This window comes from Ailuropoda melanoleuca, chromosome 18, assembly GCF_002007445.2.
Source record: "Ailuropoda melanoleuca isolate Jingjing chromosome 18, ASM200744v2, whole genome shotgun sequence".
In the NCBI taxonomy this organism is placed as follows: domain Eukaryota; kingdom Metazoa; phylum Chordata; class Mammalia; order Carnivora; family Ursidae; genus Ailuropoda; species Ailuropoda melanoleuca.
Genome location: NC_048235.1, coordinates 24,139,468 through 24,157,051, shown reverse-complemented (window position 1 = coordinate 24,157,051; position 17,584 = coordinate 24,139,468). Strand labels below are relative to the sequence as shown.

At 35.4% G+C, this 17,584-nt stretch overlaps 1 protein-coding gene across 1 annotated transcript in view; it reads right to left on the bottom strand.

Annotated features, from left to right (window-relative positions):
• The window catches only part of TNKS (tankyrase), a 206,950-nt gene that overhangs the window by 188,571 nt on the left and 795 nt on the right, over positions 1–17,584 (bottom strand). The gene's annotated exons all lie outside the window — the stretch shown is intronic.

The window sequence follows — 17,584 nt, the reverse complement described above, 5'->3', positions numbered from 1 at the left end:
GGGTGTTATACGCAACTAATGAAGCATCGAACTTTACATCGGAATCCGGGGATGTACTGTATGGTGATTACATAATATAATAAAAAAAAATCATTAAAAAAAAAAGACAGGGGTTTCAGCTGGTATTGTCAAGGGTATGGTAATAATATAAATTAGTAGAACCTTTTAGTAAAGCAAAATTAGTAACAATACAAAAACTCCNAGGGGTTTCAGCTGGTATTGACAAGGGTATGGTAATAATATAAATTAGTAGAACCTTTTAGTAAAGCAAAATTAGTAACAATACAAAAACTCCCTAGGAATATATGTATAGCATCGCTCAAAAACTTTCAGCAATCACCCTTTTAGTTCACTTCATAGGCTCAAAACCCAGAACAACTATAAAACTAAAATTTCTTGAATCCCAAGCCAGCTTTTTCTCAGAGATAATAACTACCTTATTATCAGGCTTATCAGTTGTCATTGAGTCACAACTGTCAAAATACTTCCTAAAACATAAAAGGTTTTACAAATATTAGATGTTCTTAATCTCACTAGATTTGAGAGCCTTACTCTGCGTTACATGTGTCCTCAGTGATTCTCAACTCTGTCTGCACATAAGAATCACCAGAGGAGATTTTTTATTTTTTATTTTTTTTAAAGATTTTATTTATTTATTTGACAGAGATAGAGACAGCCAGCGAGAGAGGGAACACAAGCAGGGGCAGTGGGAGAGGAAGAAGCAGGCTCATAGCGGAGGAGCCTGAGGTGGGGCTCGATCCCATAACACCAGGATCACGCCCTGAGCTGAAAGCAGAAGCTTAACCACTGTGCCACCCAGGCGCCCCCAGAGGAGATTTTTTAAAAAGCAAAGCCTTGCTCCTACTCCTGAGGTTTGACTTAATTGGTCTAGGGTTAAGAACCACTACTCACAAAGTGAACATCAACATCAGCATTACATAAGACTTGCTAAAAATGCAAATTCTCAGACTCTACTCCAGACCAACTCAATGAGAAATTTTGGGAGTGTGGTCTAGCAAACCTGTTTCAACAAGCCCTTCAGGTGATTCTGACGCAGAGTTTAAGAACCACAGCTCTAGTGCTTCTGGATGTTTATAATCCTCAGAAAATTACAGGTAAAATTTGTTGTTTAAGTATATCTTTCTGGGGAAAATGTTCATTCCTTCCATCCAATTCTCCAAAGAATGTTAACAAAATTAAGAACCACTTATATATAAGCACAGCAGCTTTCAAAGTGTGGTGGGTACATCTGGTGGCTCCTGAGACTCTTCTAGGAATCTGAAAAGTCAAAACTATTTACAAAATAATACTAAGATGATTCTGACTTTTTCACTACCAAGACATTGATACTACATTATTTTATAACATCATGTGTTGGTCATCTGGAAGATGTATTCATGGTGCTCTTGATGATACAAAGCAATGGCACGTGAAACTGCTGACATCTTGGCTTGAACCAAAACGGTGGCACCAAACTATACTAATAGTCATTGTATTCTTTACCACCAGGTCCTCACAGTTAAAAAAAAAAAAAAAAAAAAAAAAAAAAAAAGCTGCCAGTTTCACTTAAAAATGTCCTTCATGAAAAATGTCCTTCAGTTTAATTTTATTAAACTCCAACCCTAGGATACACATCCTTTTCAATATTCTTGTGACAAAATGAGAAACACACATTAATCACTTCTAGATACCAAAATTTGGTTGTCTTGAGGAATAATACTTATGCAACTGCTTGAGCTCAGTTTGACTTGTGTATTTGGCAGACATTCTCTTGAGAATGAACAAAGTGAGACTGTCACTTCAAGGAAAACAACACATAGTATTTGTTCCTAATGACAAAATTTGAGCTTTCAAGCAAAAATGAGAATTCTGTAAAACTTGCAGCATCTGCCACCATGAGCTTTATAGTTTCCCAATATGCAAGTGCTTTTCTGTAAGACTGGTGGTAGTAGTAACAAATATGCTTTACAATTTATTATACAGTAAAATGTGTCAACATTTAGAAGATCTGCGTACCTCAGTGAACTATTATTTTCCAAATGACCAAAACATGTAGAGAGGTATAAGATCCATCTGTAAAAAATAGACCAATGGATTGTTAATGTAACAGAGTATGAAAAACTCATTGATATGGCTTCAGATTCCAGGTTGCAAATAACCTTCAGGAAACTATTATTTATCAAATTTGGGTGTAGTAACAAAGAAAAAAATCTATGATTATCTGAAAATGTTATTAAAATAGTCCTTTCTTTTCAAACTACGTATCTGTTTAAAGCAGGACTTTCTTCATATACTTCAACACAACAAATGGCATGCAGAAGCAGATGAGACTTCACCTGTTTTCTGTTGTCAGACATTAAAGTGACGTGCAAAGTGTAAAATAATGCCTCTCCTATTAATCTATGTTTTGGAAAATAGTTCCTTTTCATTAACAGTGTGATTTACTCTGACATATAAGAGAGTTTATTATTATTTTTTTAATTGCTCAGTTTTAATTCCTACTATGATAAATCTCCATAGACATAATCCATATAAACAGAAGCTCTTTTAACTCTTTTCAAGAGTGTAAAAGAGTCCTGAGATCACAAAGTTTGGGAACCACTGCATTTTGATTATAAACTTCCTAAAGGGCAGAAAATAATGCCATTCTTATAACCCTGCTTCTTTATAGCACTTATATTTATTGAGTTGTTGCTAAACTGCTACTATAAAACCTTACAGCTCATGCCAGATTCCTGAGAAATAGACCAAAGGCGGAAAAAACACTATGGAATTGTCCTACTGGCTGTTAACTAAGCAAGTTGCATGAAGTTCTTTTAAATTTCCATACACATTTCACTAATAGTGAGTGAATAGTGATACTCCCAGGAAAGGACTGCAGTCATTCTCAGAAACGTGAATTAATAGATATAAAGGGTATCCTCAATATATCACTGATTCACTCTACTAAATATGCTATTTTCCATATTTCATGTTGGTAATACTAAGAAATGAGTGTTCTCTAAGAAAATACAAAGACCAAAATGCCACTATGATAGATACCTCCATTTAAAAGTGTTTAATCGTGTTTAAAAAAAAAAAGTCCAATTGTAGTAAAATACCTATAACATAAGATTTACCACCTTAACCTTTTTTTTTTACCCCCATTGGTTGCAACAGTCTTTTTTTTCAAGTTTTTAAATCTCAGTTAGTTAATGTACAACGTAATATTAGTTTCAGGTTGTAGAATTTAATAATTCATCACTTACATACAACACCTACTGCTTCTTTTTTTTTTTTTTCCTTTCCACGAGAGGTACAGTTTATTAACCCGCGACCCCCAGGACAGCCTCCTTCCCCGCTCCTGCAGGAGGCAGGCCTGTGAGGTCACGTATGGGAGTTCCGCTCCTCGTCCTCGTTCTCCAGTAGGTAGGCTGGGTGGTAGGTGGGCTGTCCTCCCGGGGTCAGGTACTTCAGGGCCGGGTTCCGCACCATGTTCTCCTGGCCCCCCAGTGAGGTGTAGCCTCGGTCGTACAGGATACAGTATGGGACAAACAGCTGACGCAGGAAGTCCCAGATGTCTCTGTAGGTCCAGTCCAGCAGCGGCCTGACACGCATGAAGGCCGGCCAGCCAGGGTCGGTGGGGCTGAAAGGGCAGAGGCTGCATGAGTAGGGGGTCCGTGCAGCGGGTGCCCATCAGGACAGCCTCCAGCTGGGGGTACCGCGTCTGCCGCTCGCTCAGGGCCTGCTTCATGTCGCCCTCGGCCTCCAGGACCTGCAGGTTGTATCTCTTGATGGTGTCCTGTAGGAACTGCTCCAGCTCCGAGAAAGGAGAGACACTGCAGACATACAGGATCTGGAGGGGTTCCTGAGCACCAGGGCATTTCCGCTGCACGGCCGCGTGGAAGAGGTGCAGGAGTGCGGTGCCAACCACAAGTTCCCTCCTTAATATTCATCACCCATCTAGCCCATCCCTGACTCCCCTCCCCTCCAGTAACTCTCAGTTTGTTCTCTATAGTTGATTCTGTTTCCTAGTTTGCCTCTTTTAATATGTTCATCTGTTTTCTTTCTTAAATTCCACATTATGAGTGAAATCATATGATATTTGTCTTTCTCTGACTTATTTCACTTAGCATAATATTCTCTAGTTCCATCCATGTTATTGCAAATGGCAAGATTTCATTCTTTTTGATAGCTGAGTAATATCCCGTTATATATATGCCACATCTTCTTTATCCACATAAGTTGATGGACATTTGGGCTCTTCCCATAATTTAGCTATTGTTGATAATGCTGCTATAAACATCGGGGTGCTATAAAAACTTCAAATCAATATTTTTGCATATTTTGGTAAATACCTACTAGTACAATTGCTGTATCATAGGGCAGTTCTATTTTTGACTTTTAACAGTAAAACTCCATACTGTTTTCCAGAGTGGCAGCACGAGTTTGCATTCCCACCAAAAGCGTAAGAGTGTTGGGAAAACTGGGCAACTCCGCCATAACCATTTTTAAGTGTACAGTGTAGTGGCATTAAGTACTTTCAAATCGTGATTCCCACATGCTTTACTCAAAACGTATTTTTTTTCCTTGACTTCTTCTATGAATCAAAACATAGAGCAGTTTATCTTCAAGATTTTCTAACAATTTTAAGCAGTCTTTAAATGAAAGGAATTGCTGAAATATTCTTCTTACATTTATTTATGAGGTTTTTCAAAGATTACTTCCAATCACACTTTTAATGTTTATAAAGCAACTGACCAAAAGGTCAGTCCAACATTCTGATAACTGCAAATGTTCCAATACTCCACTTCCCAAAAATGTGTTCTCAATCAAATCCTAGTCACAATGTTTTAGGAAAGCATCTATATGCAATTTTGCTCTTTTTTATTTTATTTTTAAGTAGGCTCCACACTCAGCATGGAGCCCAACATGGGGCTTGAGCCCACAATCCTGAGATCAAGACCTTAGTGTAGATCGTTGAGATCAAGAGTCAGACGCTCAACCAACCAAGCCACCCAGGCGCCCCAGTTTTGCTCCACTTTAAATGCTTAGGAAAAGAGCTGGACAGAAATATGACATAATGACTATATGAGCTGCCTTGGGGCAGTGAGATAATGGACTTTTTACTGTACTTTCCAAAATTTATACAAGTACTTTTATTTTCAGAAAACAAATTTAAGAAAGCAGTAACAACTGGCAAATTATAAAATGACTCAAATGATTTTATTTCTCATTGCCACCAACTTTCTAGTTGAGCTACCATGAGCCAAATGATTTTTTGGACAGCCAGATGTGGGTTTAAATCTGGTGCCATCATTTAACAACTTTGTGATCTTGACAAAGATGACATAACTCTCTGAATCTCAGTTTCTTCATCTATAAAAAAAATCAGATCTACCATATATGGTTGCTGCTGTAAGGATTAAATAAAATTACACGGAGAAAGCACTAAAGTCACTCCCAGACAATTGTTACTATTTCTATTAGTTTTTATACTATTATTTAGTAACAAAATCAAAACTAAGTTCATTCATATATATGCCAACAGAACAGTGAAAGCACTTTGATGACAAAGGACTAGACTAATATACAGGGATTATTTATACGTTTAAGAAAGATGATGAAAAATCAGAAGCATTAACTTACAAAGTTCACTTGCTCAAATATTTATAAAGCACACTATGAGCAATTCAATGAATTAAACATTGAACTGCTTTTATTACATACTTCAGATTATCTGCTTTCATAAAATTCCAGTAGGGTAACAATTATACTTTCCTACTGTTAAATTTTTGGATATTTTGGGGGAAGAGAGCCAACTAAGTTTTTGATAATTTGCTACAGATTTTTATTAGTCCAAAGGGTTTTTTTTCCAAAGAAGAGAGTATTTTCCTACAAAGAAGAAATGCATAGCTTGGCATCTCCTCTCAAGACATTAGGGAAAAAAATAGCTAAAGTGTATTCATTTATTCACTAACTGTAATCCCATGTCATTTCTTCTTAAAAAAAAAGAGTCAATAGTCAACGTGAGAACAATGTGAGCTTTTGGAAAGGGAGAACTGCACATCTTATTAACAAGATGGAAGAGAATGTCAAAATGGTTTCCACGGTTGGTGAATATATCAGAATGAAGACATCCAATCTTTTTGGTGTCTAGTTATACATATATATACCCTAGCTTTTCAAAAGCATTATAACTGGGTATTTAGGTTACTTTTAAACTATAATTGATGATGCAGGGACTTTAGCTTTAAGAATTTTTGGTCAATCAGTAAATGCAGTTTGTACTTAATACAAATCATCTACAACTACTAAATGCCTCTTCACTTTTTTACAAAATCTACCATATAAGAATAAAGTTGCAAGTCCAAACAAACAAACAGGTACCACCAACCTTTAGTGTACTTTTCGTTACACTGAGAAGGTAAAAAAGAGAGAGGAAACTTCACATCACTTTTTCTCTTCTTCTACAATTAGAAAGTACCCTAGTTTAAATTGAATAGAGAGCTGACACACTCCAAAGGCAGGGGGGGCTTAAGCTCACAGTTTTAATACTATACACAGATATCTGAACAAACAGGCAAAACAAGTTTCCACTTGACAAAGAACCCAGCAATTCACTGTAGGGAAAAGCAATCTTGGACATCTGATGAAGCCTTAAAAGGAAAACCCAGCAAGCACACAAAACCAAAAACTCCCACCTTTTCTCAATTACTCAAAAAATGATTTTTAGAAAATGGCCCTCAAATTTATCCTGAGGACCTAAACTTTAATGGAAATCCCATGATCAAGGCTACATCCCCCCTTCCTGAGCATTTCTATCAGAGGAATAAACAAGAGTCAAAGGAACTTTAAGGACCTTGGCATGTGGGAAAAATAAGAATTAAGAGACACTGATCTCTTCGACTGTATTGGCTGCATATTTTATAGTGAACCACCCAAAAGATTTTTGTTGTGGAGCAAAAGTAGGCTATTAAAGACATTTAAGAACAAGCTAGTCTAGTGTTTTACCCGCAACTCATCACAAGACTCATGATGATGTTTATTCGTTTCCAAAACCTAGCACTACAATAAAATATATTTTTCTTAGTAACAGTTACATTCCTTGATTGTTTCTTCTCCTGAGATCTAAGCTTGAGATCCCATTTTTAAACATATGCATGCTCACAACTTGGGCCTTGATGGTATGCCTCCTACCTCCCAGGTACATTTCTTTCCCCTTTTAACTGCCAAAGAATCACTTCAGGTCTGGAAAGAATGAACACCTAGCTGTGATCTATACAGTTCCTTGGGAAGGAAGGGGATGTCCCAGGGGAAAGAACAGAAAGAAGAGTAGACAAAACTTCTTGTCAAAAAAAAATCTATGGGGGCGCCTGGGTGGCACAGCGGTTAAGCGTCTGCCTTCAGCTCAGGGCGTGATCCCGGTGTTGTGGGATCGAGCCCCACATCAGGCTCTTCAGCTATGAGCCTGCTTCTTCCTCTCCCACTCCCCCTGCTTGTGTTCCCTCTCTCGCTGGCTGTCTCTATCTCTTGTCGAACAAATAAAATCTTTAAAAAAAAAAAAAAATCTATGTAAGTAGACTGTGAGGAAAGCATCTTATTTAAAAAGGCCCTTAACAGAATGTCTCTGGTTAATGCTCCTAGAAAGTGATACAGAGGTTTTATAAGCTGAGATATAAAATGGTGGTTTCATAATTTAAACACTACTACTGTTAAGAGATGAGCCTTATAGAGAGACTTCATCTATCCTGGATCAGACTTACACGTCCAACATGAGAAGAAAGGGGAGTTACCCTCAACATCTCAGACTTCCGTTTTTATCCTTGATATTATTTATTAATTTCTGTAAAAATGAGCAATGGAAAAAAAATTGAGGTGAAATCCTATGCAAAGTTTTTAATAAGAATTTGAGCAGAATAACATACCTAAAGACAACGCATGCCAGAAGAAAACACTCACAAATTTATTATCTACTATTTCAATACGGACTAAAAGGCAACATGAAAATGATGCAAGACATGAAAAAGTAGCATATATCTGAATTAAAAATAAGATGACAGAACTCAGAAAATAATTCAAAATTTAAAAAAAAATCATTTCAGAAGTAAAAACCAAACAAGAAGGGAAACAAAAGGGAAAAAAAAATTCCAGAGAACAATACCCCAGTGTATGCCTTGTGATGGGGATCACAAACTACAACCCAAGCGCCAAATATGGCCACCACTGCTTTTATAAATAATGATTTATTGGAGCGGACCACACCCACTCATTTATGTATTGTCTACAGATACTTTCATGGCACAAAAGCAGAGCTGAGTAGTTGAAACAATTGAAACAGAGACTATATAGGGCACAAAGCCTAAAATATTTACCATCCAGCCACTTACAGAATAAGTTTCCCAACTCTTGCCTTAAGAGAAATGGAAGGTAAAAGGAGAACATTTTTTAAAAGCAAAAGAAAAAAAAATGAAGATATATTTTTAAAAAAGTATTCAATAGTATGCAACAGTTACCAGGGCTTGGGGTAAGGTGGGAATGAGCAGTTAGTGTTTAAATGGATACAGAGTTTGTATTTGAGATGATGAAAAAGTTCTGGAAATGGACAGTGGTGACAGCTGTACAACACCATGAATGTACCTAATGACAATGAACTAACACTTAAAAATAGTTAAAATGGTTAATTTTATATTATGTATTATTTTACCACATACACACACACAGCAAGTGGCAAATTTAGAGAAAGGTAAAGTTCTAATATACATAAAAGGGGGAAAAATACTAAAACCTAAAATTGAAGAAAACTTTCCTAAAATACGAGATCTGAAACAATGTAAAGAAAAAGCACAGCATATATCTGAGAAAATCAATTTAAAGAAACTAAGAGTAAGACAAACTCTGTTAGAGTATGTTGACGTTATGCAAGAGGAAAAAAATCCTTTGGACATCTAAGGAAAGAGACCAAGGAAAGAAAATCAGATTACCATCAGGCTTTTCACATTAATGGTTTTTACCAGAAGAAAATGGGAATTTTTTAAATACTCAGGAAAGAAAATGAGAACCAAAGACTTTATATACAGTCAAACTGACTTCCAAGAAAAAGGCAACGACTTTTATTGCCATTAAAAAAATTTCAGGCAACGCTGTTTCCAGGATACCTTCCTAAATAAACTCTAGAAAACAAGTGACAGACCATCAAAATAACTAACGATATCAATATTAGGACTAGCAGTGAGCATCTGCAGCAGAAATGTAGTTATAAATAATGATTTCAGGTATCTACTGCTACATAACAAACTATTCCAAAATCTATGGCTTAAAATAACAACTACTACTTATTATTCTGATGATACTATGAGTTAACTAAGCTCAGTCAACTGGAGGCTTGATGAGGCTGGAATATCCAAGGTGGTTCACTTACTCAGCTGGCAGTGGGTACTGTAGGAAAGCCACGAGCCTTGCTTCTCTTTTCCATGGTCCTTTTCAAAGCATGGTGGCTGGGTTCCAAGAAAGTTCCCAATGCATGAAAGTGAAAACTTAAGCTTCTGAAGGCTCAGGTGTTAACACAGCAAAACTTCTGCCACATTGCATTCATCCTAGCAAATCACAAACCCAACTCAAACACAGGGGAAGGAAAAAGGCTCTACCTTTTCGTAAGTGATACAGTATACATATATATGAAGAGGAGGAATATATGATAGTCATCTTTGGGGACTATCCATCACACATATATACTTGTAGAACTAAAACTAAATGAAATTTATAAGAGAAAAACAAAGTAAATGTGCAAGACAGTTACTAGGACGGCTCCCAATGATTCCTATCTCCCATCGTATATGCCCTTATGTAATTCCCTCCCTTTCAATACAGGCTGGTCCTACTGATATCCTTCTAGCTAACAGAATACTACAAAGGTTGACGAGACAGTACCTGCAATATTACATTTTAAAAAGACCTTAGCATCCATCTTGCTTGTCCTCTTTTGTTCTCTCACTTACTGGCTCTGAAAGAAGTCAAATGTCATGTTGTGAGCTGCTCTATGGAACTGAGGAAGACCTCAGTCCAACAACCTGCAAGAAACTAAATCTTGCTAACAAACACATGAACAATTTGGAAGCAGATTCTGCCCTCTGTCAAGCCTTCAGATAAGACCATAGCCCCAGCCCACATTTTGACTGCAGTCAAATGACAGACCTTGAGCCAGAAGACATTGCTAAGTTATGCCCAGATTCCTGACCCATACCTGGAATCTTGACCCAAAGCAACTATGAAATAATAAATGTTTGTTACTTTAAGCTCTTAAGTTTTGGGTAGTTTCATAAACAGCGATATGTAACTAATACAGTAAACTCAAAATAAGTAGAAAGAAGGAAATAATTAAGAGAACAAACAATGGACAAAGTTAACAAAGCTGAAAGTTGATACTTTGAAAAGATCAACAGAACTGATAAACACCCTGGCTAGTCTAATCAAAGAAAACACAAATTATCAGTATGAAAAATAATAAAGGAGTTTATCTCATTAGCTCTTAGAGACAATATAACAATAATAAAGCAGAATGTTATAAACACACTTATGCAAACAAATTTAACAACTTAGATAAAATAAACAAATTCCTTGGAAAAATATAACTCACCAAAATTGAGGGATAATAACTGAGACAATTTCTTAACCACCTACCTATTAAAGAAATTAAATTCAGTTCAAAAATCTTCCCACAGGGGCGCCTGGGTGGCACAGCAGTTAAGCGTCTGCCTTTGGCTCAGGGCGTGATCCCGGCGTTATGGGATCGAGCCCCACATGAGGCTCCTCCACTACGAGCCTGCTTCTTCCTCTCCCACTCCCCCTGCTTGTGTTCCCTCTCTTGCTGGCTGTCTCTATCTCTGTCGAATAAATAAATAAAATCTTTAAAAAAACAAAACAAAACAAAAAAAACAAAAATCTTCCCACAAAGAAAACTACAGTTCAGTTAGTTTCACTGGGGGATTCTATCAAATATTTAAGGAGAATGATGGCAATTCTCCAAAAACTCATTCAGAATATAGAGAAATAAACACTTCCAAATACACTTTATTAAGGCAGCATAACCCTAATGCCAAAACCTGACAAAAACATTACAAAAAAAAAAGGAAAGAAAATAACAGACCAATATTTTTCACAAGCTTAGATCTAAGCAAAAGTCTTTAACAGAACATTAGCAAATAAAATCTAGGAATATATAAAAAGGATAATATACATCATGACCAAATAGTGTCTACCCCAAGAATGCAAAGTTGACTTAAATTTCATAAATCAATGTAATGTAATATATTAAAAGAATAAAGGAGAAAGCCATATGGTTATCTCAATATATGCAGAAAAGGCATTTGATAAAATTCAACACCTTTTCATGATAAACCCACCCAACAAACCAGAAATAAAAGAGACCTTCCTCTATCTGATAAAGGGCAGCTATGAAAAACTTAAGTTTTCAAACTTAAAGTTTCAAAAACAAATACCTGATGGTGAAATATTGAACATCTACCCCCTAAGAACTGGAACAAGACAAAGATGTCTACCTTCATCACATTTATTCAACATTATCAAGAAGAACAAATATAAGTCATAACTGCCTCTATTTGGAGATATGATTCTTTAATAAAATCCTAAGGAATCTACAAAGAACTACTGGAAATAACAGTTTTCTAGGTCACAGAATACATGGTTAATATAGAAATTGATCATATTAGCAAACAACTGAAAAATAAAAAAAATTTTCAAAACCCAATACATTAAAAAAAATTGGTACAAAAAAATCTCATGGAAGACTCCCACACTAGAATTTATGAAAATAGCTGAGAGAAAATAAAGGCCTAAATAATGTTCATGGATTGGAAGACTCAACGTTGTTAAGATGTCAATTTTTCCCAAGTTGAGCTATACATTTAACATAATCCCAATTATCAGCTCAGCATGCCATGTTGTAAAAACTGACAATCTGCTTCTAAAATTTCAATGAAAATTCAACAGACCTAGAAAATCCAAAGCATCCTGAAAATGCTAAGCCAAGTTGGAACATTCACACTATCAACTTCAAAACTAACTACAAAGCTACAGTTACCCAGGCAACGTAATTCTGATATAAAAACAGACAAACAGATCAATAAGACAGAATGAAAAGTCTGATATACACCCCCACTTATACAAATATCTGATTTCTGACAATGGAGAAAAAGCAATTCAACAGAGAAAAGAAAGCTCTTCAAGAAATGGTTCTAAAAAAAAAACTGGATAACCACACAGAAGGGGGGAAAAAACCCTCAACTCAAGCTCACAGATAACAATAAACATAAGATTGATCACAAAGCTAAATGTAAATGCTAAAACCATAAAGCTTTTAGTAAAAAACATATCTTTGTTACTTGGGAACAGGTGAAAGTTCTTACCCAGGTCATAGGTCACAGGAAACAATAACTATAAAATCAATATATAAATGACATAAATTTAATAAAATAAATTTAAATTTAAAACTTCTGTTCAAAGACCCTATTAATAATGGATCAGCACAATATGCATAATGTGTAGCTACCAAAGGACTAATATGCAGAATATATAAAGTACTCCTAAAACTCAACAATAAAAAGATAAACCCAATAAAAGTAAACTTTATCCAATTTAAAAAAAGACAACATGTCATAAAAGATATATAAATGGCAACTAAACACATGAAAAAGTCTTCAACATTAGATTTCAGGGAAATGCAAAATAAAATCACCATGAGATACTACACATTCCCACTAGAATGGTTAAAACCCAAACTTATCTGAGAACATGAAATGGTGAGTAGAACTCTCATATATTGTTAATGAGAATGTAAAACGGCACGGCTACTTTGGGAAAAGGTCTGGAAATTTCTTACAAAACTGAATATTTACCTACCCTAAGCCCCAGCAATTACAATACTAGGTATTTGCACAAGAGAAAGAAAATCTACGTCCACAAAAAAAATTTTTTTTTACAGGAATGTTCACAGCAGCTATTATTATTCATACTAGCCCAAAACTGGAAATAGCCTAGAAGTTCAAAAGGAGAAGGGATAAACCAACCGTAGCACACGTACATAACAACATACCACCCAGCAGCAAAGAGGAGCTACTGATACATGTTACAACATCAAAAACATTAACTGAGCAAAATAAATCTTATAGAAAAAGAGTAAATATTATATAATTCTACTTTATATGAATTTCTAAAACAGGAAACTCGTAATCTAGAGTGGAAAAAAGTCAGAACAGCGTTTGTATCTGGGACAGGGACTTAGGAAACAAGCATAAGGAAACTTTCTGAGGTTATGATGACTTTCTATAAACGTTTGAGTTGCATAGGTGCTCACATTTGTCAAAACTCAGTGAATGTACAAATAAGATTTGTACAGATTTTACACTAAAAGACAAATCTGTAAACAAACACTGAACTCTAGATAATAACATGCATATTCTGGCGTTGTTAGGGGAAGCTGCAGATGCTTGCAATTTGAGCACTGACATGCTCAAAAAAAAAAAAGACTGATGGATAGAGGAATACATAAGCAGATTGATACGTAATAGAAATTATACAGTATTTTAATTCATGCAAACAGTCTTCTATGTTGACCAGTTTGCTTGTTACCAACTTTTACATAACATCTTATAAATAGCTATTTTGGTCTTTAAATCATTTGTCTCCAAAGAGTGGTATCATTAAAGTGTAAGAGAAACTTAGCACACCTTTCTAACTAAAAGTTCTATGTAAAGTTTTAAAGGGTACCTTAAACAAAGCACAAGGTTTTAAGAAAAGACTAAAAAAAGAGAAACTGGGAAGACATTTACAAGCTAGTTCCTTTTACCAAATTAGAGCCTTCTTAAACCCTGAGGCAGGGCATTGGCTTGAAAGTATAATAATCAAGGAGCTCGCCAGACAATGTTTAGCACAAAAAGATTCCCACTCCGGGACTGAAACACTCTGACTGCTTTCTTAGCCACCGATGGGTTTAGAGGACACAGTATTGTTTGTGTCCTTTTTTCAGGTGTAGGAAATTCATTTGTACCGCGGTGAAGAAAAAAAAAAAAAGACAAACATGGTCATGCTGAAAAATCAGAAGAGTCAGGAATGACTTAGGCAACTTTAACATGGTTAAATGTGTATTGTTGTAGATACCATCCAAGTCAAAAGAAAGCATAAAACTGTCATACATATTTTGCTGGTTTTGATACCAAGTGCCTCATTTTACATATCCTAATCTTATGTTAATTAACCACTGAGGAAGCCTATTTCAAAATTTCATCAATTTAAAGTAAGTACCATGAAATCTTGGAATGCAATGCTTTGTTAAAGCCTTTTTTTTTTTTTTTTTTTAAAGACCACATCTAAACTTTTCTTTAAAAAGAGATCTCATGAGTACATCTCATACTGGTCCTTGTGACAAAAATATGTCACTGTACTGGTAACTAAACTTAAAAGATAATACCACTCTAAATTGATTCTATTTATAAAGCTTTGACTGCTGTCCTTTGAACAATAGAAAACCAGGGTCAAGGATCTTATCTGTAGAAGAGAAAGTCTTATATAAACTCTAGTCAACAATAAAAGACTGGTTCCTTTTGATACGGCCATCTTAAGAAGGCATTAGAAATAGTGGTTTGAGAATCTGCATCAACAATGGAAACTGGAGATTATGTTTCTAATTCTGGATAGAATGATTCCACTATTATCGCTAAGCCATATTTGAAACAAATCCAAAATGGGATAGAAAGAATTCTTAATTCTGCTGCTGGGAAGAATTGTAATATTTTTTAAAGTCATAAGGATTTAAATATGACTTCACACCAATTCTGAGATCTTTAAAATGGTTTCATTTATTATCTGGAACTATAAACTCATTTCTAAATGGAAATTAAGGCATCAACATTCTTTCTCTCCAATCTTTGCTTGGGTAGATTGGACTCATCCTTCAAATCCCTATCTATCTAGAAAGACTTCCTTAAATGCTCAAAACCAGGACAAGAATCCCTTTTGCCTCCTCCACAACGGCATATTACAATAACTCTGGGTTACTAACTTTGTGGGGTTCTGTCATTACTGCCATTCTTGTTTAGTCTTCCCTATTAGGCTGTAAGCTCCATAAGGGCAAAGACTATCTGCCACATCAAAATTGTGTCAGTATTCAACACGTGACCTATGACAAGTAACAGAACATTTGTGGAACAAATGAATTATAATTTCTAAACTTTCCCATCCAAGGGATTGTACCAGTTTCCTTTTTCAAAACAGCTTTTCCATGACAATCCCATTACACGCATTCTAACCGAGTCAACTGAGAATTACTGTGAACTACTCGTCCGTCCTACACACAGAGAAGACCAGTTTTAACCAATTTGTTGTGCTATGCACACAAACATGAAAGTATGATAAAATGACTACAGAGTGTTATGTTTTTATACCATGTAGAGTTTTACTGTTTTTATGATTTCCACAACTCAACTAAAAAATCTGTTTCTTAAAAAAGCAGTTCAAAGTCAGGTTCTCATAATTACAACATTATTACAGGACTGTGTTTTACTGTCTGTCTGGTAACTTATTTCTGCACACATAAAACTCTAAAACAGAATAAAAAAGTAACTATTGTGGCAAACAGGAAAAAGTTGATTTGGGAGACAAGCACTATTTTATGTGTGACTAAACCTAAGTAAGTACATTATCATAGAAATAAATATAACTATCATCTGTTAATGATTTTTTCATAATGCGGTATGGTGAGACAAGATTTGTGACATATGCTAAAACAGTCCAATTTGGAACAAATTATGCAAAAGAAAACCTCAGTTGATTCATCATATCAGACTTAGACCTTTAATGTGACCTAAAGAAAAAGAAATGCTACTTCATCTAAAATAAGCAACACCCTTGAACAAACACCTAGTTATATGGAAGCCTGTTTATGATTCAATTCACTAAATTCCTAATAGTATCTATACTCTCTAGTAAGTATCTATACATCAAGAATGGATCCAGTAATCTAATGCTGACTTCCTGTGTTTCTCATATTGCGGCTCCTGACCCATTAACGAACCACAAACAGCAGCTGTAAAGAAATGAATGGAATAGGATATAAAATATAAGACAACACACGTGATAAGGGAAAGTATTATTTCCTGAAACTTTTGATTCAGTTTCTGTGTGTATGAGACAATGTAAAATAAATTCCTAAGTATAGGCTACAATAAAAATGTGTGAATGCTACTCTCGGGAGTTCATGCCCCCAATTACCTCTTCTGCGAAAACACTGCAAAAGTAGAAACTCTCCACCACAATTACTCACAAAATGAAAAGGACCTTAATCCAGGTACAGGTTTTAATAGTTTAAGCTTGATTTCACAAGCTCTAAAATCAAACTGAGTTCAAATCCAGGTTCCACGACTTTCCGGGTGAATTTGGACTTATTTAAACAATATGTGCTTTGTTCCTGTCATCTGTAAAATGACGGCAATAATATCTTTCAAGTTGGGGTAAAAACAAATTATACATATACATAAGTTCTTAACATATCTTTTACCATAAATAGAACAAATTAAAAGAGTGACATGTATTAGCACCACAGCAAAAAACTTAACAGAAGGTATTTTCAATGTGTTATCTTTGGTGTTTGTGGGTGTGTGTGGTGCTTTTTCATTTTTTAATTCTATTCTATATGATTTTTATCATGCATATATAACACATACATTTTTCATGTAATGTTTCTAATGTATATAACCTTATTACCCTTATTTTTTAGAATATAATAGTAGGTATCTGGGCAGTGACATTATAGTCCTTTTTTTAATACTTCTCTATACTTTATAAAAATAAATTATTTTTAAAAGACAATGACGAACTGCTGGGTCAAAAAAAAAAAAAAGACAAAAAGTGTGTGGTCCACGATTTAAGAACTAGCATGTTTTTTGGGAGAACCAATGTGCCAGATGCTTCTAAGTCCTCACACAAACTTAGTATATCATTTTCGCCCTGAGAAAACCAAGGCAATCGAGATAAGGTAAACTGTCAGACAAGTAACAAACAGAAGTGTCCAGGACTTCAAACGGTTTATTTCTTCTACTATCACATAATGCATCCAAATATTGTTCTCCTGTTGTTTCATATAGGCATATTTTAATCTACCCAGTTAGGCTGTAGGCTCCTTGAGAAAGGGGAAAAGTTTCACAAATTTCATTTACGTCTTTCATTGGCTTAGTAAGACTACGATAGATCCTTAAACACTTGTTGAGTTAAACTTCTTTTGGTCTAGACTATTCTCATGGGATATAGCCTTGTTGTAAAAACGAAATAAACTAGCAAACAAATGGCAAAACTCTTAAGACTGCCCAAATCTAAATTTATTCCTTCACACTCGTAACTGAAAAAGTTAAAGTATACCCATATCCGGAGACTACCACTAAGGGAGTTTGGAAATGAGTGCAAGTATCACTGTGCAAACACTAAAAAAGAATAGATTCACACATTCCCCTACCACGCCCCCGTCATCCAAGCACTATCCTAAAGAAAAGAAACCTCTAGTCTTCCGGTGAGGTGTTGAAGAACCATAACCACGCCC